The following is a 24829-nucleotide window of genomic DNA, read 5'->3' on the forward strand; positions in this document are numbered from 1 at the left end:
CCAAGCCGGAATAAAGCAACACACCTTCTAGTCCATTTAGCTGATGGATCTCTGCCACTCTCAGGTCCAGTAACACAGGAGACACTACCTTTGCTTACTATTACAGACTCAGGCCATAGAGAACTCCTACGCTTTGATCTAATATCATCTCCCATGTTCCCTATCATCCTGGGACTTCCTTGGTTGCAGGCTCACGATCCCCAGATCAGTTGGAACAAGGAGGAAGTGTCCTTTACATCCTGTATGCAGCATTGTTTTGATTCCATTCCAGCTCCTTGTATGACCGTGGCCCCCACCACTAATCACCTTCAGCACATTCCTCAGGTCTACTCCGAGTTTAAGGATGTCTTTGATAAAAAGAAGGCTGACCGTCTACCACCACACAGACCATATGACTGCCCCATTGAACTGTTACCCGGCTCTGAGATCCCTTTTAGAGGAATATTCCCCTTATCCGAGACTGAACTAAAGGCTCTCAAAGCCTACATTGATGAAACTCTTGAAAAGGGGTTCATTCGCCCATCTTCTTCGTCCAGCAGGGGCAGGTATTTTCTTTGTGGGAAAAAAGGACGGATCCCTTAGGCCATGTGTTGACTACAGGGAACATAATAAAGTCACAATCAAAAATCGCTATCCACTTCCACTCATCCCTGAGTCATTCCAGCGCTTGGGATCTGCCAAAGTATTTTCCAAACTGGACTTGCGGGGGGCCTACAATCTCATTAGAATTCGTGCTGGGGATGAATGGAAGACAGCCTTCAGATCGAGATTTGGCCATTATGAATATCTTGTTATGCCCTTTGGCCTGTGCAATGCCCCGGCCACATTTCAGCATCTAGTAAATGATATCTTCAGAGACTATCTTGATGATTTTGTAGTGGTATATTTAGATGATATCCTTATTTTCTCTGCTTCTCTTGAACTCCACAGGGTCCACGTGCGGAAAGTCCTCACCATCCTCCGACAACATCGGCTGTACCTTAAGGCGGAGAAATGTGAATTTGAGATAACTACAGTTCAATTCTTAGGATTCGTCATTTCTACCGAGGGCATCTCCATGGACCCCCAAAAGATCAAGGCAATTTTGGAATGGCCTGCTCCAAGGGATAAGAAAGCCGTGCAAAGGTTTATAGACTTCGCTAACTTTTATCGCAGATTCATCGCCAGGTTCTCTTCAATAGTCGCCCCCATTACTCAGCTGACCCGCCAACACACCCGATTTCAGTGGTCTCAAGAAGCCCAAGAAGCCTTTACCAAACTAAAGACCTTGTTCACCTCAGCCCCTATTTTACGGCATCCCGATCCAGTACTACCATTCGTACTGGAAGTAGATGCCTCCGAGACAGCCACAGGAGCCATCCTCTCACAACGACAAGGGCCCAAAGCTTTATTACACCCGGTGGCTTTCGCATCTCGGAAGCTGACCCCACCGGAGAGGAATTATGATGTAGGCGACCGAGAACTATTGGCCATCAAGTTCGCTCTGGAGGAGTGGAGATACCTCTTGGAAGGAGCCACTCATCCCATCAAAATATTCACAGATCACAAGAATCTTGAATATCTGCGGACTGCCAAACGCTTAAGACCCCGTCAAGCCCGTTGGGCGCTTTTCTTTTCAAGATTCCAGTTCCATATCTCGTACCGGCCCGGATCCAAGAACAACAAAGCGGATGCGCTCTCGCGCATGTTCCCTGAGTCTTCCCAGGTAACGGAGCCTAGTACGATTTTGTCGCCTCACAACTTCCTTCTACTCCCACAGCCTGACTTACTTACGGCCATCAAAACAGCTTCAGTCCATTGCAATGACCCAGTCCTATCTACCTTGGAAAAACGTGACAATCTGTTTTGGGCCCGAAACAAAGTCTTTGTTCCCCTTGAGATTAGGACTCAAGTTCGAAGGACTTGTCATGATCACAAATTGGCCGGCCACTTTGGGACACAGAAAACCGCGGAACTGATCTCTCGTTCTTTCTGGTGGCCAGGTTGGAGACAGGACTGCCAGACTTACATTGCCTCTTGTGTACCGTGCCAGCGTAGTAAGGGTCCCAAGATCAAGCCCTGGGGCCTGTTAAGGCCTTTGCCCATTCCTGACCGACCTTGGGCAGACGTGTCAATGGATTTTATTGTGGAGCTACCGCCCTCGGAAGGTTTCACCACAATTCTGGTAGTAGTTGACCGTCTTTCAAAGATGGCCCATTTCCTACCTATGGTCGGTACCCCCTCTGCTCTGGAAACTGCCAATCTCTTTATTAAGGAGGTTGTCAGGCTCCATGGGGTTCCCAGCAGTATCACGTCAGATAGAGGTCCACAGTTCACCTCTAGATTTTGGAGAGAACTCTGCAAGATACTGGAAATCAAGATCTGTTTGTCATCGGCATATCATCCCCAAAGTAACGGGCAAACTGAACGGACAAATCAAACCCTTGAGCAGTATCTTCGCTGCTTTTGTTCAGGATCTCAAAATGATTGGTCGGCCCTATTGCCATATGCAGAATTCGCCTATAATAATTCAATTCACACAACTACCAATCAGACTCCCTTTTGGATCAACTGTGGGTTTCACCCTTCTTTCCTCCCGAACTCCATCCCAGAATCCACTGTTCCTGCGGTCCAAGATCGGATAGCCGCCATCCAATCTAATTTCCAAAGGATTCAGGAGACCATACAGAAGGCCCAGGATGATTACAAGAGATACCATGATAGGGGAAGGAAGGAGAACCCTACCTTTAAAATTGGTGAGGAAGTCTGGCTATCTGCCACTAATCTTAAACTTCCTTGTCCCACACGCAAGCTGGGTCCCAGATTCATAGGACCATTCAAAATCAAAAGGGTAATAAATCCTGAAGCCTTTGAACTAGCTCTCCCTGAATCATACAGGATACACCCTGTTTTTCATGCCTCCCTTTTGAAGCCATTGGTTCCTAGTCCCTTTCCTGGAAGAGAAGTGCCTCCTCCTCCACCCATCAAGATCGATGGAGCAGATGAATTTGAAGTGGAAGCTTTACTAGGATGCAGGAAAGTCGGTAGACAAATACAATACCTGGTAAAATGGAAGGGGTATCCTTCAGAAGATAACTCCTGGGAACCATCTAAGAACCTTCATGCTCCCAAATTAATAAAGACATTCCATCAGCAACATCCAGAATTGATGGCTAGCTTGGGCGTCCGGAGGCCGCCCCTCGGGGGGGGGGCACTGTCATAGGATGCGCACAGGTAAAGCGCTCTGGCGCACAGCTGTGTGCAATAGGAATAAACGAAAGCACACAAGCACACACACACACAGGGTGTGACCCCTCGCTGACCTATAAAGGAAGTGAGGTCATCCAAACACACTGCTGGTTTGTCTTCAGCTTCCTGTGTTTCCCACGTCTATTCCTGTGATCTCTATTACCCATTTTTGACCCGGATTGCCTTATCGACCTCGCTGATCTTCTCCTGTGTTCGACCCTTGTCTTGGATTATCCTTCTGTCTCAGCGTTCCTGGTACTTGTTGTCTTCTGATCTGGACTGTGTTTGACCCCTGGCCTGTCTCCTGGATTCTGTCTTTGCTTTACGGACTTGCTACCTTTGCCTCTGGACCTTCCCACGGGACATCACCTTCAGCTCTGCTCAAGCTACCTGCTGATCTACTGGCAAGTGACTGTCCTACTGGTAGCTTGTACCTCTTGGTGCAACCACCCTCTGTGCCACCTTCAGGGGTGGTCTGTGCCGAGTCGCAACAGCGATCGCTCTCGGCATCTTGGCCTCGGTGAGTACATTTATATGATACAAGCCCATCATCTGGAGCGCAGTCTCCATGTAATCCCAAGCCACATGGTCGAACGCCTTCTCCGCATCAAGGGATAAGAAGAAGCCAGGAGTAGATGTGGTAGTCAGCCAGTGATGTATGTTAAGAGCTTTAGTGGTGTTGTCCCTGGCTTCCCTGCCAGGGACAAAACCGACTTGGTCCAGGTCAATCAATCGTGGAAGAAGGGGCGAGATTCGGTTCGCTAAAATTTTTGCAAATATTTTCACATCCACATTAAGAAGTGAAATGGGACGATAATTGGTGACCAGTGTGGGGTCTTTTTCCGGTTTAGGGATGAGAGTAATATGGGCTTCTAGGATGTCTCTTGGGGCACCAGAGGAGGACGTAATGTTGTTAAAGGCGTTAACCAAGTGGGGAAGTAAAATTTCTGGGAAGGACTTGTAGTAGCCTACTGTGAGGCCATCTGGGCCTGGGCTTTTCCCGGGTTTCATCTGTTTCAAGGCGTTTAAGGTTTCCTCCACCGATAGTGGTGCATCAAGACCAGTGATATCTTCACTAGTAAGGGGGTTGGGCGAGTATTCACTAAGGAAAGACGGAATAGCTGCCGTCCGATCAATCGGCTTGGGTTGGTGGGGATTGGAGGGGAGGTTATAAAGATCGGAAAAGTATTGAACAAATTTGTTCATAATGTCATCCGTCTTAGACAGAGTTTCTCCTGATGTGGTTTTAATGGCATGAATGGTATGGGATGCTTTTTTAACCTGAAGAGCTCTGGCTAGCAAATTCCCAGACTTGTTGCTATATTCGTAGAAGAACTTCCGAGAGAGGGTGAAGTTACGTTGCACTCGTTTATGCAACTCACCCAGAAGTTCTTCTCGTGCAGTTGTCAGTTCTGCCAAAACGTCCACAGCTAGGGAGGATTTATGAGCTTTTTCCAGAGTGTATATCTTATTGGTTAAGTCCGTAATGCGTTTCCGTCTAAGTCTGCGTCAAGCTGTGGCCAGGGAGATAAAGTCTCCCCGGATAACACATTTGTGGGCTGCCCAAAGCATAATAGGAGGGGAATCCGCTGAAGAGTTTTCTGAAAAATAGTTAGAGAGCCATTGGGATATTTTTTTAACATTATCAATATCAGTAAGGAGGGAATTGTCAAGACGCCAAATGTGGGGATGGGCCACCGAATCTGGGAGTGACATGGTTATGGAGATCGGGTTATGATCTGATAAGAGCTGTGGTTCTATAGTCGCTTTGAGTAGTAAAGAAAGTTCGTTTTGGGACAGAAAAAGATAGTCAAGTCTAGAATATTTATTGTGGGGCGAGGAAAAAAAGGTGAAGTCTTTTTTGGTAGGGTGTAATGTGCGCCACGAGTCATGTAGTAATAGGTCTTGGAACTGAGTTTTTATTGCGCGGAGGGCCCTATATGTTAAAGTGGAGGCCCCGTTAGAGGTGTCGAGGGAAGGATTGAGGGCAACATTAAAATCTCTGCCAACTACTAGGGTCCCGGATTGAAACGCGGTGAGGTTTTGTAGAGTGTTTCGAAAGAAAGAGACCTGGTGCGTGTTGGGTGCATAAATGTTGGCAATTGTGATAGGCCTACTGTACAATGTGCCTTTTAGAAAACGAAATCTCCCCTGCGTATCCGATTGGACATCAAGAATTTGGATGGGGCAGTGTCTCGAAATTAGTATAGAGACGCCTTTGGATTTAGCTTTTCTATTGGGCGCATGATGGACCGTAGGAAAGTGTTTGTTATATAATTTCGGGATGGAGTCAGCTCTAAAGTGTGTTTCTTGAATAAGAGCAATATCATACTTGAAATGTTGTAGGGAGGATAGTAAATGCTTTCGCTTCTCAGGCATGTTAAGACCCTGTATATTGATAGAGCATAGCTTAAGCGTTCGTTGAGGGGGAGCTATGGGTTGCATTGTTGGTAAAGCGGACATGGTGGTCACTCGGGAGGAAGTTTATATACAATGCTAGAGGCACATGCTTAAATCCTTAAGGATTAGGGAAGGGTGATTTGTAGTGTGGACTACTTGAAAACCGAAGAGACAGTGAGAGGGTGGAGTCCCGCTGCCTCGGTAAAAGGGGAATCACAGTACAGCGCGAGGACAGCAAACCTATCCTATACTGGACAGGTTTACTAATCACTGCCGCAGTGTGGGGGTTGGTACCTAGCTGTGATGGAAAATAAAGAATATAGGATGCTAACAAGCCGACTCACGACATCAGAGTGTAAAAGGGGGGAGATGCGTATCCTAGGAGAGTGTATGCAGGGGTAGTAGCACCTTGTAAGCAATCTGGGAACATATTTGTTCAGGGGGGAGGGACGCTAGGACAAATCACATTTGTGTACAAGAGTACTGCATAAGCGGTTAGCAATATGAAGATGGCGAACAAATAAAATAAGGGGGGGGGGGAACCAATCTCCGGACGAGTCCCACGACCCCCTAAAATTGGGGACCCAGGCGACCCGTCCGGGGTACAATTCTTTAGGAACATTTCAGTAATAATGTGGAACCGGTAAACGACTAACAAATCAACAAGTAAACTTTGCAAAACGAGGTAGGTCTTTTGAACTAGCGATAAAGACATAGCTAAATTCTCGAGTGGAGGTGTCAAGAGTACCAGGGATACCTTGCAAGAGAAGAACCAGGCAGATGAACTAGGAACATAAGACATAAGAGTCAGAGGCTTTAAAGGAACTACTGCAAGTCCTAACGGGTGGAGAAGAAGACCCCCCTCCCCCACCCCAAGAACAGAACAAAGGAGGAAATTGTCTGCGTTCAGTTATCAGAATAAAATCAGAGAGTTTTCAAACCTGCGCTAGGCAGGAAAGAGTCAGGGATCGAATGTTCCTGGGGCTATGGATTAAAAAAGCTTCTTAGAGGAAGGTGGGGGGAGCAGGAGCAGTGTTAAAAGTAAAGTACCTGTTGATCTATAGAAACTGCACCAACCGTAACGGCTGGATCCATTGTAGCTTCAGCTTTCCGGAGCGTTCAAGCAGGAGTGAAGCCAATCCATGTTGAGGTGAGTGTAGTTGCGCAGTGGAGTATTCAAATGTCAACCGATCGGTAGCCTTGATATCGGAGTGTAAAACTACAGCAGAAGCTCGGGACCTTGTCTACGTATAAGTACCAAGAGGAAAGCCTAGGAGCTGTTGTGTTTCCGGGGTAACTCAGATATGCACTATGCAAGGTCCAGAGACAACATCCTGCATGAGGCGGAAGTGCAACCGCAAAGGATTTTGGGGATTGTAGTACAAGTCGTTAGTAGTGGAGCCCCAGGGAAAATGAGCAGGATACCAAACCATATCGAATTGTTTGTAGTAATAGTAACACACGTGGTATACAGGGTAAATTGCTATAGATAGCGCCCCAGCTTACCGTGCAAACCGCATCATGTATGAATTGCAGGACAGTACTGTAAGTAACAACCAAGTATGAGCGAACAGAAAGTTAAAGGAAAACTGGAGACTGTGTTTCATGAAGCTCAGTCAGGCTTAAGGGGAAACAATAAAAGATGAACTAGGTAATGACGAAATAAACCCAGACGTTGGATGAGAGTCATCCAAGGAGATTGAAGTTACTTGGAATCAGGGAAGGAATATTCGGGGACTCGTTCAGCAATCCCTTCTGGCCCTCCGGCAGTTCTGGGTATAGTATGGGCTACGGCTGCGACGGGATCCCCCGGGTGTGCCGTGGGGCATCTGAGGCAGAAGGCGATCTGCGCCGGAGTAAGCCGCTTTCCTGGGTTTCCATGGGATACACTGGATGCAAGTCCTTCTTCACCGCCGAGCGGCGGAAGTCAGCGAACCAGTTGGGCACCTCTACAAGTGGAATATTGAGGGTGCGGCAGAACTGAGGTAAGTCTTCAGGCACCTTTAGGAGCGCAGTACGACCAAGAGCTGTTGCCAAAAGGCAGAACGGAAATTTCCACTTGTAGGTGATGCTGTTGGTACGGAGCACCTCCAGTAAGGGTCTCAGGTCTCTCTGGTGTTGCAAGGTAATACCGGAGAGATCCTGGTAGATTTGAATTGTTGAACCCGCACGGGTGATTTGCGGTGTCCCCCGAGCTTGTTTGAGGATTTCTTCTTTCAATTTAAAATCCAGGAGACAGCAATGTCTCGTGGGGGATCCGAGTCTCTGCCTCTCGGTTTCAAGGCTCGGTGGATCCTATCCATAGGTATGGGGGTCTGAGGAGGCCTGTTCAAGAGAGTATTGAAAATTTCAGTCACTGAGTGTGTGATCTGATCTCCCTCAACGGCTTCTGGAAGGCCTCTAACTCGGAGATTATGATGTCTTCCTCTATTATCGAGGTCCTCCAAGTGGATTTGTATTGCCCTCAATTGCAGGGTGTGCGTGTCAACATGATGAGTCATTTTCCGGAGCTGCGAGTCTTGTTTAGTTACTATATCTTCCATTACTCCCACCCTGTCAGTCAGGGAGCGAATGTCCAAACGTAGTTCCGAAATGGCCGCTGAAAGCGTATCTTTAATATCCGCGGCAATTGTCTTCAGATCATGTATGCTAAATTGTGGTTGTGAGGATGGAGAGGCTTGGTGGGTGCCGTCGTTCTCCACAGTTAATGCCGAGGAGGGTGATGATGATGATGGCTGGTCCCGCGAATGCCTATTAGTTGCGGTCGCCATGTTCCCTCTATTAGCGCGGAACAAGTCGGGGATTGTGTTGCCAAGGTTCCCTGAATTCCCTCTGGGAGAACGGGATCGTGATGCCGACGAGTTCCGCGAAGCAGTCCCCATCAGAAAGTAAGCCTCGGGCGGCTATTATCTCCGTTAGGCAGATAGCTTATCGTGAGTCGGCAGGAGCTGTGGAACTAAGCGTCCATTTTCCAGTCAGGCCAAGCCACGCCCCCAAAACACATATTTTTTGTAAAGGAAATCGGAGGCCCGCTCTGACAGGGGTGCACGGGGCAATTGACCCAGTTTGCCCTCTCATAGTTTGGGCACTGACCCTGAGGCATTGATAAGCATTCTTACCCCAGAACATGTGTGACTGGGCAATACAGAAGACCCCTTCACTCCCCCTCCACAATCCATGTTTGCCTCAACAACAGTGCTATAAATATGTAATGAAAAAAATTGTAAACTAAATTTCTAGATTTGTTCTACTTACAGTTTCATTTGTCTCTGGAAACAGAATTAAGTCTTAGCATTAGCAATACTTCCCATGCAAAAGACAAATCTCTCTCTGCTACAATCGCATATTTTAGACAGACAGCGGACCTTTGATATGTGTACTTGTCATAAATAACACAGGTAAAGGACAGTCTTATCTGAGATATATATATATATATATATATATATATATATATATATATATATATATATATGTGGATATAGATATCTTTATCTCTGGTAAAATAAGTATTGCACAAATCACCATTTTCTAGGTAAACATATTTCTGATACTGACATGACATTTTCACAACGTTGGTAACAACCCATGCAATCCATGCATACAGAGAAACCAAAACAAATATGTTCAGAAATTAAGTTATGTGCATTAAATAGAATGACACAGAGAAAAAGTATTAAACAAAAAAGAAAGGGAGGTGCAAAAGGACATGGAATGCCAAAACATAACATGAAATACATTAGTAATTAGAGGACAATCCTGCCCCTTGTCAGAGCAAATTAATATCAGCTGGTTCAGTCTCAACTGATGGCCTATAAAAAGGTGTCTCATTACTAAGGTATCACACAAGAAACATCTCATGATCATAACATCTTATTTTGCAAAAACATACTGATAATATTGGTTACAGAAGAATTTCTAAACTTCTGAATGTCCCAGTGAGCACTGTTAATAATAGATCTAGACACTATACTGCAAGTAACCTTACAATTAATGAAAATAAATCTCTTGAATGTTGAGTTGAGGATACCGCCATAGTATATAAAAATTCAGACAAAGGGGGTTCAGTTGTGGTTCTAGATTCATTGAGCTATAGGGATGAGGCACTACGCCAATTGTCAGATGTCACCACATATTGCAAATTAAGGGGTGACCCCACTGAATCTTAAAAAAAAAAAAAAAAAACAGCTTTCGGAACTAGTAGAATGGGTGAAAAAATACCAACAGATACAGCCCTAAGAAAAAGAGATATTTATTCCTGAATTTCCAGTCATGCCTATATGCCATCATTTACCTGAAGTGCATAAAGGTTTGATCCCACTAACAGGCAGACCTATTGTGGCCAGAATAGGTTCTCTGAATGAATGCCTAGGCCATTGGGTGGACCAACAAATACAGCCTTTAGTCATGAAGTTGCCAAGTTTCCTTTGCTATACGAAACAGCTCTTGTTGAAATTAAGACCTTAAATGGAACAGCAATTATAACTGGATCCAGGGGTCAAGTCCTGGGGAAAAAAGTGTGGGAACTCCCACCCAAGATCCACTCCCCCACCAAAAAAAATAAAAATGATACGCTCATATGCACTAACATTTCAAAAGTGGTATTTTTCATCCAATTTTTGTATTGTGTGTATAAAGCTTAACTGTTAGTACATAAAAAATAAACAATCCTCAATAAACATAAATACGGTAATTCTTTGAATAATCTGCATTCATTCAATTGTGCTTCCATGCAAATGTGAACATCATGTTCTGATCTTTATTGGGGAATGTTATTTTGTATATAGAGTGTTTATGTGGTGAGTTTACACTTTTCATTGAACATAAATTACCTGCACATTATCTGGACAGAATGCTTGGAGAGATAGTGATGTGTTCCTGCTTAGGAGATGTATGTTAACTTGGGGGCTGCAAACTCTGCAGGGCTCCAACACACTCACTGCTATTCCAACCCTTCACGTTTCCACATAAACTTCCCTCCTGGCATTAAACTTTGCCAGGTATTGGGCTCAGCTTACCACCCCAAACTGATGTTCCTCCCTCAGCTCACCTCTCTCCCTGCATGTCCTGTGAGCAGAATAGCTGTGCTCCTCCTCTGGGTTCTCTCATCATATGGCACTGAAGATAGAGGACCGGCGGGGAGGAGCGCATCACGAGAAGTCTGACTAAATACAATCCCTTAGCAGCAGGGACCTGATCTACCCGTCAGCTAGCTGTGATTGACAAGTAGATCGAAGAGGAAGCTGTCATGGGGCCCCCTACTGGCAATGCCTGAATGGTCAGTCCACCCCTGGTGTGTGGGACTTACTATTGCAAGCTGTGTTGGTGGCTGCTGGTGTAGTACCTGCCACACAGCTCGTATACTTCAAAGTCTTGCAGGGCATGGCTGCTAATGGGAGCTGAGTTCCTGTTGTGGAAAAAGTACAGGAACTCTGTTCCCATGCGTTCCCGTAGGACTTGAGCCCTGGCTGGATCTCATGTGATGTGACCAGTCTGTACTCATCTGATCCACACACTTTGGATCTGCGGGCAGTTGCATATTTCCTAACAAGGCCAGGGAGGTTTTCTTTGATCGTGCAATAATTTATTTTGATGAATTTATAGAGTATCTACTGATACCATTTTTTTTATGTTCGACTTGGACTACTACCTCCAGAAATGCGAATCCTCTATGGGGGCTAAATTCTCACCGTCCCTAGACAATTTATATATGGGATGGTGGGAAAAATTCTGCATTTCTGGACCGGGTAGTCCCTGTCGAAAGGATACTGTATTCTACAGTAGATTTATAGATGACTTCCTCTTTGTGGTCTCTGATCCACACATTGACCTTGACTCATTGCTGTCATACATGAATTCAATTTAATGAACTCAACTTAAAATGTACTGGATGCCATGATTCAACGTCAATGGAATTTATGGGTGTGCTACTGACTGGTGGTAATGATGCCATTTCTTCAAATCTATTAAGAAAGCCCAAGGCTGGCAACTCTTTATTGCGAGCCGACTCCAGCCATCCAGGACACATGATAAAAAGCATCCCAGTAGGACAGTTCCTTAGGCTCAAACGATTGTGTAGTAAGGATTCAGATTTTAAAAGCGAAGCATCTTGTATGGCCTCTAGATTTAAAGCAAGAGGATACTCTGCACCAATTATCAATAGAGCATTATCCATTGCCAACAAAACACCCCCATGTGATTTGTTGTGCGATAAGCTGTCCGTAAAGCACAGAGTTAAGTGCAGGGAATTGAATCATTTCAGTAACATTCCTGTGTTTTCAATGCCCTATAGTATTGAATTCGATAGAATCAAAAAGATTTTTGTCCAATATCTACCGGTTCTATCTAGTGATCCAATTTACTCACAGATACTCTCAAATAGCATCAGAACGGTTTCAAGGAGAGAGCCCTCTCTAGGGAGACGGTTGTCACCTGGTCTATATACGAGTACTAAGACACTCACCCATTGGCTACAAAATTTAAATTTAAAATATTATGTAGACAAGAAGTCCAATGGATATTTCATTTAAACACCAGAAAACCTGCTGGCCTCAACTTTGAGTGAGTCGTGTCCCACTTCTTTGAATAATGAACCATGTAGAAAATGCATGTCTATTTGATTTTAATTTTGCATTCTTAATAATAGCGTCTGATATTTTTCATTCGGAGATGTCTTTTGTCCTCTTCCATCAGCGATCCCTTCTCCATCTTGTCCCTCTCGGTACTCTGTCAGCTTTTACTGCGTTTCTGTCCCTTTGCCTTTTGCCTCTTTCCCACTTAACTCCTTTGATGTCTCTTGTTTCCTGTCCCTTCACTGTTGGCTCTCTGCCATTTGACTTTTTTTGTTCTTGAATTTTTTGATCTACTCCATATGTGCATACTTTCAACATTTAGAAACATACTATACTATACTGATTTCGCATTGATCATTTCCCTTTAATCAGTCAATCCATAGCCGATCATCGGTGATCACAATCTTTGACAATATTTGGTATCTTGTAGAATTATAGACAGGATTATTACATCCGCTGTCCACCCACATAAATCATATGTTTGCCTATATATATATATATATATATATATATACACACGTATACAAAATATTTATAATGATCATTGGTGGTAACATTGAGAATTAAAATAGTAATAAATTATGTAAAGGAATAATAATAATAATAAGCTATAAACCGTCACCTACAAAGAATGAGGATCCTCGTATGTGATAGGTGAGTATGTGAGCTTTTCAGTGGAGGGCAGGAGATGACAGAACACTAGCCATGTGAAGTGAGCTACAAGGATTAACATTATACATATGAAATTTATAAATATATAATTATGTGGTTTTGATTTTCCCGGGGCTCTCTGTCTTTGTGTCTTTCTTCTTTCATTTATTATTATTTTTTCAGCTTTTTTGCCATATTGCTGTCTCTGCAATTTTTTGCAATTTTTTTTGAGATTTTTTTGCTTCTTTTTTGCCTCTCTTTTTAGTCTCTTTACCCACATATGGATCGATTAGGAACGGTATCTAGAAACTTTTCTTACAGCCCTCCATTTATATGAATAGTGGAAACTCTTGTTTTTTGCTTTTGTTTTTATTAACGGTCGCTGAGTGACTGCTGTATCGTTCCTTAGTCCATGTGTTTGTATGTACACGCTTGTTTAACATGTTTTTTGTTTTATGATTTGATACATACATTTTTCTGTTCTTGCCTTTACATCTGACACACGGAAGTTCCTTGGTGGGTTTTGATAACTGAACACACACGTGAGAGTCTTTCACATATGTGGTGTGGATAATAATACAATTTTTAAACATTATGATTTTATGTCTCATGGGTTATACCCAATGTTACTATCCCTTTCACACGACACCGCCGATAGCATGGGCGGTTTAAAACTGCCGGATTTGGGCCGCTAGCGGGGCGCTTTTACCCCCCGCTAGCGGCAGCGAAAGGGTTAAAACCGCCGGCAATACGCCGCAATAGCGGCGTTTTGCCGGCGGTATTACAGCGCTGCCCCATTGATTTCAATGGGGAGCAGCGGTGGAGGAGCGGTAAACACACCGCTCCTTCACCGCTCCAAAGAAGCTGCTGGCAGGACTTTTTTCTGACGTCCTGCCAGCGCACCGCTGTAGTGTGAAAGCCCTTGGGCTTTCACATTACAGACAATGGTGCGGCTTCTTTAGGGCGTTTTGCAGGCGCTATTTCTAACGCTATAGTGCCTGCAAAACGCCCTGGTGTGAAAGGGGTCTACAGGTTAATGTGGTTATTTAAATCAAATTTTAATATGTTATTTGTAATTGGTTTATGTTTGTGTCAATGTGATTGTGGGTATTTTTTTTTTTTTTTTTAATCTGCCTATGTGAGAGCTGTGGACTGGGGGGCTCCCCAGTCACAGCTGTTCCATATTCTTTTAATGACTAATCATGCATGTGGTAGACCTTGGGATACTTTTTTTCCCACTGGCCACCACCACATAAATATTCACATCCGTTTGATCACTACACTAGCTATGATTAAGCACCAGATTCAGGTGTGAAGCGTGTAAGCTGCTTGCATCCCCCTCTTTTGTACCATATGGATTGACTGCTATACACTGGATTTTATCCCAATAAAGGTGTTGTATCTGAGTTCTGCCGTCCAGGCTTATTCATTTGTTCTCTGAGCATTGTTAGGGCCATAATCTGGAAGTGGAAAGAACATGATTTCACCATAAACCAGGCGTGACTATGTGCAAGATTACTGGCAGAGGAGTGAAAAGAATTATCAGAAGAGTTGCCCAAGAGCCAAGGACCACTTGTGGAGAGCTTCAGAAGGACCTGGAATTAGCAGGTACAATTGTTTCAAAGAAAGCAGCAAGTAATGCACTCACCCACCATGGTGTCCATGGTGTATATACATGCTCACCATGCAAACTCCATTGATGAAGAAAAAGCGTGTTGAAGCTCATTTAAAGTTTGCTGCACAACATTTAGACAAGCCTGTGAAATACTGGGAGAATATAGTCTGCTCAGATGAGACCAGAATTGAACTCTTTGGATGCCATAATACACACCATGTTTGGAGGCCACATGGCACTGCACATCACCCCAAATCACCCCCATACCAACAGTGAAGTTTGGAAGTAGGAATATCATGGTGTGAGGCTGTTTTTTAGCATACTGTACTGGCAAACTTCAGATCATTGAAGGAAGGATGGATGTAAAAATGTACAAAGACATTCTTGGTAAAAATCTGCTGCCATCTGCCAGCAGTGGCGGTACATCCATAAGGGTGCACAGGCGCCACCCCCTCTCTCTCCTGCCACCCCCCTAGCACCAATAGATTCATGCATTGCATGAATCTATGGCCACTGCTGCCACTCCCTACTCAGACGCCCGGTCCCTTTTCAGGTGCAGGGTGCCTGAATTACAGCGGAGGGGGTGGATTTGAAGCACCTGATTAGAGCCATAGGCTCTAACAGGCATCAAAAAAGGTGACCTGCGTGCACCATGCTGGGTGCTTGCAGGTCACTGAGCTGTGTGTTAGAAAGCAAATGAATATTCGCTTTCCTAACACTAAACCCCCTCTCCACCAATCAGGTGCACGGATCTGTTACCCATCACGCCAGGCGTCCAATCATAGCAGAGGATGGGAAGAAAAGATGGGAGAAGACATCGAGGAGCTGTCCCACCAAGACAGGCAAGTGCAAGCGGTGGGCACACTGGCAGCATTTGATATGGCACAGTGGTTGCGTTTGACAGGCACACTGGAGGCAATTGATGGGCACAGTGGGGGCAATTGATGGGCACAGTGGGGGTAATTGATGGCACAGTGGCAACAATTGATGGGCACGCTGGCTGCATTTTATGGGGCACAGTGGCTGTGTTTGATGGCAAAGTGGCTACAATCGATGGGCACAGTGGCTGCATTTGATGGGGCACATTGGCTGCATTTGATGGGGCCCAGTGGCGGCATTTGATGGGGCACAGTGGCGGCATTTGATGGGGCACAGTGGCGGCATTTGATGGTACAATGACACTGCAATTGATGGTACAGTGACACTGCAATTGATGGTTTTTTTTCAGTATTTTTTAGTTTGTTTGTGCTATCCCCAAAAAAAAATTTGAGCACCAGCCGCCACTGTCTACCAGGATGATGAAGATGAAATGAGGGTGGACATTTCAGCAAGTAAATGATCCCAAACACAAAGCCAAGGAAATCTCAATTGGTTTCAAAGAAAGAAAATAAAGATCTATGCAATGAACTAAAGATCAGAGTTCATAGAAGATTCTCACGGAACCTTCAAGATTTGAAGACTGTGTGTGGAAGAATGGGCCAGAATCACACCTGAGCAACGTATGCGACTAGTTTCTCCATACAGGAGGCGTCTTAAAGCTGTCATTACCAACAAACGATTTTGTGACAAGTATTATATACGTTTCAGTTAGCTTGTTAAACATTTTTTCCCTGTGTCATTAATTTTTATTACACATAACTTAATTTCTGAATTTATTTGTTTTGGTATTTTTCTGCATGGGTTGTTACTGTCGTGGTGAAAATCTAATATCAATAGCACCCTTTAAAATGTTATTTACATAGAAATTGCTATTGTATGCTGTGGTATGAACTTTTGGCCACTTTCTCAGAGATCCTTGGTGTGCTGGAGACATATCTCTTTAATTCGTGTGAAATGTGCAGTAATGTGGGTTTGTGCTTACACAGATGAGCATAAGAATAATCTGAGAAGTGGGTAGGGCCGACAGGTAGAATTATACAGTTATGTGCTGTGCTGTGTCAGTTACAATATATTCTGTAGAGACGTAACAGAGTGAACGGCTGATAAATACTGGTCTACAGTCTACAAAATTCTAGGACCACATCTATCAGGTATTTTATTATTTTTTGTTATTAGGTATTGTTTATTTGCATGTTCTTGTCTCCTCTTATTTACATAGCAGATTTTTTTTTTCTCTTCTTTACAAGAATGCATTTTGAGTTTTACTCATGTTCAGAGGTGAACAGCTGTTAGGCTGACTATACAGGAGTAATTTTTTTCTTCTAACCAGCGTTGAACAAAGAAAATGACTAGAATCCCTCCTGCTGCACTATTGTATTCGAATAGCAGGGAGACTTTCCCTATGTCAGAATACACTCATCAGCACCACTTTCTATAGCTGGGAGCACTGATCCAAAGAATATTTTTCAACAGGCTGGTTGAACATAATTGGTTCAATAAATGTCCCTGCTGAGCCAGCCAAATTTCAGTCTATGTATGGTAGATTGTAGCTGGAGTAATTATTAGCAGACCCAGCTTGTCTCGTTTTCCTTACCTCTTTCACTGTTACGGTTTGCCTTATCTTTTATTGTTACGGTCATACCATACTTGCCAATAGTCACGAATTTGCCGGCACAATCCCGAAAATCCGACCTATGTCCCGATTTTTTATTGTCCCGGCCTTTTTCCCAAAAATTGGCTTTTGTCCTGCCTCGGGCCGCTCTGTCATCCCCCCACCCTCCTCCATAAAGTACTGCAGATTGGTCAGTGGGGGGCATGGCCAGCTGAGATGATAAGTCCATTAGCATAGCGTCATGATGCTATGCTAATAGGCGGATCATCTTGGCACATGAATGCTGTGGGACTCAGGGAGACAGGCAGCGAGCCGTTTTGCTTCTCCAGAGAGGAATGAGTGGGAGGGCCGTAAGCGTCACTGCTGCTCTAATCCTGCCCTATGACATGCTGGGAGCAGTTTAAGGGTGCATTATTGATGGGAGGGTCAGTCTGTATATCGGAGTGGGGGCATGGGGGGCAGTCTGGATGTCGGGGGGGCACAGGGGGCACTCTTGATGTCACAAGGGGCCAGTCTGGATTTCAGGGGGGCAGTCTGGATGTCACGGGGGGGCACCAGATGTTAGGAGGACTGAATGGGGGCACCAGATGTTAGGAGGACTGAATGGGGGCACCAGATGTTAGGAGGACTGAATGGGGGCACCAGATGTTAGGAGGACTGATGGGGACACCAGATGTAAGGAGGCCTGATGGGGACACCAGATGTAAGGAGGCCTGATGGGGACACCAGATGTAAGGAGGACTGATGGGGACACCAGATGTAAGGAGGGGCTCCTCTGATGGAGACACAGATGTAAGGAGGGGTTCCGCTGATGGAGACCCAGATGTAAGGAGGGGTTTCTGCTGCTGGGGACATAGATGTAAAGAAGGCTCTGCTGATGGTTCAGCTGATGTAAGGAGGAACTCTGCTGGGGGCACCTGATGGCATCTGGTGGCAGGCAACGTGGCTAGTGACACGCTCATGGCTCCCACATTATAGCGAGTGGAATGATTTCATTTTACATTACAATGTAATAATAGAAATAATGTGCTTCAATCATTCTGACACCATAACAATCATGGCGCTGGCATAATTGAAACGCTACCACCAGCTATTTGGAGTATCTTTATCTGCTGCTTGTCAAACTCTGGAAAACACATATTGCTATAGGATCTGGGGATGCTGTCCCTCTATCCCTCCCCCCCCCTTTCCCTCTCCATCCCGCATTCATCTCAGACTCTAACCACACCCCTTTGAGCCACGCCTATTTAAGCCACGCTCACTATTTCGCGTAAACCACACCCATTTTTCGCAGGTCCACGTTTTCAAATACCATCATAATACCACTCCGCCTACAGCCAAAAAAGTGTCCCGGAATTTTTTTTTTTACAATGTTGTCAACTATGCTATAAACGGTTTGAATCTCGGCCGCTTCACCAGGAACTGCCCGAGATTCGAACCGTTAATGGGCAGGCCGAATGTACCAAGTTGATCAGATGGGAGCGGACTGCAATCAAACATCTTTTTGCTAATCATTTCTGTGTACAGGTAAAACTGGAAACAATGAGAATTAAATCACTTACAGTTTTAGTTAATTCTTTCCTAGGCTGCTGTGGTCAGAAAAAAGCTAATTAACCCCCCTGACGGTATTCCCGAGTCTGACTCGGGGTGGATTTTTCATACCAAAAGCGGTATCCCCGAGTCAGACTCGGGACCGCATCGCTGGATCCAGGAGGAGGTTTACTTACCTTCTCCCTCGGATCCAGCGTTGTCTCCCCGCTGTACGAGCGAGCCGTGTCTCGCTCGATGCATTACATCGCCGATCTCCGTGCCCTGCGAGCGTTGCGACGCACGGGCACGGAGATCGGCGCCAAATTCAAAAAGTGAAACAAACAGTAAACATACAGTATAATGTAATCTTACAGATTACATTGCTGTATGTAAATATTTCACATCCCCGTTGTCCCTAGTGGTCTGCCCAGTGTCCTGCATGCAGTTTTATATAATAAAAACTGTTCTTTATGCCTGGAAACTGGAGATTGCCCATAGCAACCAAAACTGTCACTGTACATCAAAAATGATTTTAGACCAGCTAGAAAACAGCGATAATAAATTAGAATCACTCGCAGAATTGAGCGATAGCGATTTGTGGGGAGATCCGTCATCAAATACTGAAAAGTAATGACAGTGACAATTCTGCAACTGAGCAAATTTCAGTGTTTTTGATTTGATAAAATTATTGAATAATTTTTATTATTGTTATATTATTATTTGGTACAATTATTTATAGTTATTTATTATATTATAATTTATGATTTCATTTTTCAAACTTTATCATACCCGGGATGTCTGCTAGACTCTGGTTTGGACAGATTTAAGAGAGTTATTCCTAAGAATTACAGGACTACAATATAAAACGCCAAATTTTCATGCAAAATAATGGTACCGCTTTTAGCACCTAAAATCCGAAATAATCGTACCGCCAGGGAGGTTAAAGCTTTTGTTACCCTAACACTTTATATTCCTGTTATGTGCCTGCTGTACCATGTACTTGTATGAAAAAAAGATACCCTGTTCTCTTTGTATTGCTTCCTGCATGTGAAATCCCTGGTGTTCCTGCCAGTCCTCCAGTCCTTCCTATTAAAAACTGACCACACTAAGCAGGAGAGCACATTGTGGTCAGTTCCCTAGCTATGCTGTCCTGCCACACCCCCACTGCACAGTCATTCACTGGGAAGCTCAGTGTGTTTCTACTTCTCCCCCAGGCTATTATGCAGCTGAAAACAGAGGGAATGTAAACACTTGTAGAAAAGGGGAAAAAGTTACTGATAATGTTTTATATAGCTATACAAAAAGGTTTCACCTTTCATTTCATTTCTATTTTAAACTGAATGGGTTGTTTTACAAGGTGATCGTTTATAATCACTTCAATGGAGTGTAGAGGTCATATTAGGGGTCTAGTAGACCCCTGATGTCACCTTAAAAGAGAATATGTCACCTACACAGTGCTCTCACATAAGGATCTTATCAGTCCCCTATGTGATATATTGCATCCCTATGTGATTGTAATAACGTAACATGAAAAAAAAAAAAAATTGTTTAACAAATTATTTGTAAAACAAAAGAATTAAATTAAAGACACCCCCTTTTAACATATATATGAACATAAGTGTGTGCATTGAAAAATGTACATGTATACTTTTCAATGTGTGTATACGTTATCTTGAACCATTTATGTGTGCAATATATGACTTTCGAAATGCAGTATACAATGGGCCTTCTATAAGTTAATAATTTTGCTAAATGTCATACATGTATATGAAAAAGGTGATTTCACTACACGTTGGGTATCACATATTGCAGAATGCAAGCAATAATTCTCTGATGACAATTTGTAAGGATGTTTGGTGTCCATTTATGCAACACAACCTTACCTCTAATGCCGCATACACACGATCGGATTTTCCGAAACAAAACCGTGGATTTTTTTTCCGGAAGGATGCTTGCTCAAACTTGTCTTGCATACACACGGTCACACAAATGTTGTCGGAAATTCCGAACGTCAAGAACACTGACGTACAATGAGACTATAAAAAGGAAGTTCAATAGCCAGTGCGGCCACCCTTTGGGCTCCTTCTGCTAATCTCGTGTTTATCTCGTGTTAGTAGAGGTTAAGTGAGGGACGATTCGCGCTTTTCAGTTCGTTTCTGCATTTCAGTTTGTGCTTGTGGGTTCGTATCTGTTCTTCAGTGTGTGTTGTCAGTTCGTTCCTGTCTTTCAGTGCATTCTATTTAATAGTTTGTTTCTGTTTTTTAGTGTGTTCTTGTCCACTCATTTCTGATTTTCAGTGCATTCTGAACAGCCGACCGTTTTCAAGCCATGTTGCAGGTACATATTCATCGTAGAGTTCATGCTGTGCTTGGTGTTGGAGTTCTTGCTTTGACCCAAGTCTAGTCCATGAGCAGGGTGAGGAGGAGTTCATGAACGAAGAATTGGTTGCTCCAGCAGGACCAATTCTCGCACATGCCTTTGCCGCGGGAGATCCAGGAGAATAATCCTGATGATTTCAGGAATTATCTCTGGATGACAGACCCCGTTTTTCACTGTCTATTGGCTTTGCTGTCCTCTTATATTACGAAGCATGACACCTGCATGTGGCAAGCCATCACTCCTGAGCAGAGGTTCGTCGGCACCTTGTGGTACTTGGCGACAGGGAGAAGTCTCCAAGATATCAAGCTTACGACTGGAATCTCCCGCCAGGCTCTGGGAATCATTATTCCAGAGACCTGTTCTGCCGTTATTCAGGTCCTGCAGAAGGACTATATTAAGCTTTATCCCTTAACATCACATTCTATGTATTTAATGTTTGCTAATGTATTGTATTTATTTCATCATTCCATAATTACCATATGCTGTGAATGTCCTCTTTGTCTTCATGCATGTTGTAAGCAAGGCTCTGTCCCTATGAAGTTGGAGGTAAAAGACACAGAGTTTGCATATCTGTGGACTGCAAGACTACAGAGTGTAGAGTTTAAATGGAGAAAACTGCGCTTTCGGTTTGCTCCAGATTTTGCTAGTTCTGGGTGGGATTCTGTAGTTTGGAGATCCCTGAGAGTCAAGGGTGGGATGGGATCCCCAACCCTGTGTCTGGGTCTTGAGGATAGCAAGCAGGGTGTGTGTCTAGCTGCACATAGCCCATATAACAAGGAATTGATGAGGGCAGAAGGTGGAAGGAAGGTGGCGTTGGAGCAGTGGCTCCTAGTGAGTGTCTCTGTGTGAAGACAGAAGCTGTGTGCATTGAGGGGCTTGAAACTTGTGTGTTTAAGAAGCCCAAAACTGTGTGCATCCAAGACTGTGGGCCTGGAAGAGCTGGTGGTTTTAGAGACCGGTACCTGTAGCAGCAGTGCTGTTGAAGAGTAGCCAGGTGGGCTTGTATTTTTAGTTGCTTCTGAATGACATTTAAACCCCTGCGTGGGATTCCTGAGTGGAGTTTTGTTTAGTTTTTATCATTTAATAAACGTGGGCTACCAGGCCCTTAACTATAAACGCCTGTCTGATGTGGACTTACTACATGAAAACGCATCTAGCACTGAGCTGAAAAAGTGGTGCTCGAATGCGGGCATGTACGCAATGTAATCCGGGTCCTTTCTCCATGGTGAGTCGCATCAGGAACTACTGCTAGCAGTGTGACAGTCAGGCAAACAGCCTTGCACAGATATTTGATGGACTGTGTTGCATGCAAGGTTGTGCACCTGTGAAAGAAGAATCAAACTTTTTTCCCTTCTGCTGAGAACTGTTACAAGTTGCTGTGTGCAAGACCGCAAGGATGGGGCGGTCAAAGCAGAAAAAGTAGCAATCCTTGCTAAAGCTAAAGGACAGCTATTGTGGCTAGAGGGCATTTCACCACATGCCCCAGCCACACCAGAGAATTTGTCTGATTGTGACATCACTGTGACCTGGGGTAAATTGATCATGTCACCCCCCAGTTAAAGGAGAAGTGAAAGAGGACGTTGTCCCTGGCAGCCTGAGCTCAAAGGTGCCACAGCATGAGGCAAGGAGGCCTCTGCACTGCATGCGTTATAGTGAGTGGGGACATGCTGTTGCCCAGTGCCCCTTGTCACAGGAATGTTCGTGGAATAACCAAGCTGGAAGGGAGGTTGATGAATTCTGGAACTCACCTACTAATGATTGTGACCAGCAGTGTCTTTAGAAGTGGTATCCCATGGCAACGAGTGAAAGCCAGTCATGGAGGAGATGCTAAGAATTGAGCTCAGCATGGCCTTGTCAGGCTAGGAGCAGATAACAAGTAACAGTTCAGGTGTGCTGATTATACAAAGAGTTCAAAGCACATACCATGAGCAGGTCTAAGCAGAGCAGGTCAGCTGGGACTTGTAGTTCACCGCTGCAGAGGAAGGTAGATGATTGCTGGACCTTGTAGTTCACTGCTGTAGATGAGGATAGATGATTGCTGGATCTTGTAGTTCACTGCTGTAGATGAGGATAGATGATTGCTGGACCTTGTGGTTCACTGCCGCAGATGAGGGCACTATAGTAGTATCAGGCAAAGCGTAGTCTATGCAAGCTGGGTCATACACAGGTAGATCAGAGTCCAAACAGTACCGAATCAGAAGCAAGCAAGGAGGGTCAAAAAGCCGGGTCATACATGAAAGACACAGCAAATAGCTGGATCAAACACAAGTGTAAACTCTAACACGAGCACTGACTGAATGCTGATACAGGTGATTTAAAGCTGAGCTGGCCAATCACTGTTGTTTCCCAGACACAGGCTGTGTCAGGTGAGTTGTGCTGGGTCCTAAAGGGATTCTAGTACTGACAGTACCCCCCCCCCCCTTTCTCGACGGGTTGCTCCTGCACCCCCAGGTTTACTTGGATAACGGAGATGGAACTTTTTCTTAAGTCGATCAGCATGAAGATCACAAGCTGGTACCCAAGATCGATCCTCTGGGCCAAAACCTTTCCAATGAACGAGATATTGTAAGGAATTATGCACTCGTCTGGAATCAAGAATAAATGCCACTTCATATTCTTGACTGTCCAACACATACACAGGCTCTGGTTCATTTACTAGGAGGCTGGAATGAACAGGTTTCAAAAATGAAACATGAAAGACATTTGGAATGTGCATGGATGGGGGAAGTTTTAATCTGTCGGACACAGGATTAACAATCTCCGAAAATTTCATAAGGCCGATGAACTTTGGGCCAAGCTTTTTAGATGGAACATGCAGGGACAGATTCCGAGATGATAACCATACTTTGTCACCAACTTTATATCCTGGTGCCTTTGAGTGCTTCTTGTCAGCCGTTTTCTTAAAAGCCTGCACAGTGCGAGAAATAGCACGATTTACATCGGACCAGATTTTGGAAAAATGTTCAGTCGTGATGTTGGCATCTGGAACATCAGAGGGCGGAAGATCAAAGGAGCACACACGAGGATGTAACCCATAAACACAAAAGAAAGGAGCGGTCCCTGTAGATGTGCTAGCACAATTATTAAAGGCAAACTCTGCCCATGGAAGGATGTTGACCCAACTCCACCTCATCTTTGGCCATCAGACAATGTACCATCTTCTCTAGAGTCTGATTAGTCCTTTGTTTGGCCATTTGTCTCAGGATGATATGCAAAGAATATGATAATTTAATCCCCAGCTGAGAGCAAAGGGCCTTCCAAAACTGGGCCATAAACTGAGAGCCACGGTCAGAGAATGTTAACTGGTGCCCCATGGAGCCTGAAAATATGCTTAATGAATAAAGATGCCAGTTCTTTAGCAGATGGAAGCTTCGGAAGCGGAACAAAGTGGGCCATCTTACTGAACCTGTCTACCACCACCCAGATCGTAGAACATCCCTGGGACAGAGGCAAGTCTGTGATAAAGTCCATAGATAAATGGGTCCAGGGGCAGGTAGGTATTGGTAGAGGACGTAGGAGACCGGGGGGCTTAGAGGTACTGCTCTTGCTTCTGGCGCAAACTTCACAGACCTGGGCGAAGGCTAACACATCCTGCCTAAGCGATGGCCACCAGAGGTTGCGAGAGACAATCTCAAAAGTTTGTCTAAACCCTGGATGTGCTGCAGGTTTTGATGCATTTACTTGTTGCAATACCTGCAAACGAAGAGCCAGGGGCACAAAGAGCATACCAGAGGGAGTGGAGGGAGGGGCTTCAGCCTGTGCTGGTAACAAGGCCTCAGAGATGTCAGTCTGGGTAAAAGCCAGAGATAATGGGTTGTGGAGGAAGCGGAGGAGGAGACTCTGATAAAAAGCTGCGAGACAAGGCATCAGCCTTAATGTTTTTTGGACCTGGTAAATAAGAAATTGTGAAGTCAAATCTGGAGAAGAACAATGACCACCTGGCTTGACGCGAGTTCAGTCTTTTAG

At 44.5% G+C, this 24829-nt stretch overlaps 2 protein-coding genes across 5 annotated transcripts in view; one reads left to right on the forward strand and one right to left on the reverse strand.

The window, feature by feature from the left end:
- LOC143934323 (uncharacterized) overlaps nucleotides 1-24829 on the reverse strand; it is a 532031-nt gene that overhangs the window by 106387 nt on the left and 400815 nt on the right. The window contains exon 1 of one of the 3 annotated variants that reach the window (XR_013263246.1): nucleotides 8884-8952. The exons of the other annotated variants lie outside the window; for them this stretch is intronic. The gene's annotated coding sequence lies outside the window, so the exon portion shown is untranslated. Of the gene's footprint in view, nucleotides 1-8883; nucleotides 8953-24829 lie in introns of those variants that run through there. 3 annotated transcript variants of the gene reach the window in all.
- Nucleotides 16403-24829, forward strand: part of LOC143934322 (CMP-N-acetylneuraminate-beta-galactosamide-alpha-2,3-sialyltransferase 4-like) — a 308070-nt gene continuing 299643 nt past the window's right edge. Inside the window, exon 1 of one of the 2 annotated variants that reach the window (XM_077457838.1) lies at nucleotides 16403-16493. The gene's annotated coding sequence lies outside the window, so the exon portion shown is untranslated. The remainder of the gene's footprint in view (nucleotides 16494-24829) is intronic. The other variant, XM_077457839.1, reaches the window with a different exon arrangement.

Source organism: Lithobates pipiens, unplaced genomic scaffold, assembly GCF_037356315.1.
Source record: "Lithobates pipiens isolate NorthernLeopardFrog02 unplaced genomic scaffold, aLitPip1_a1.2 Scaffold_27, whole genome shotgun sequence".
Taxonomy (NCBI): Eukaryota; Metazoa; Chordata; class Amphibia; order Anura; family Ranidae; genus Lithobates; species Lithobates pipiens.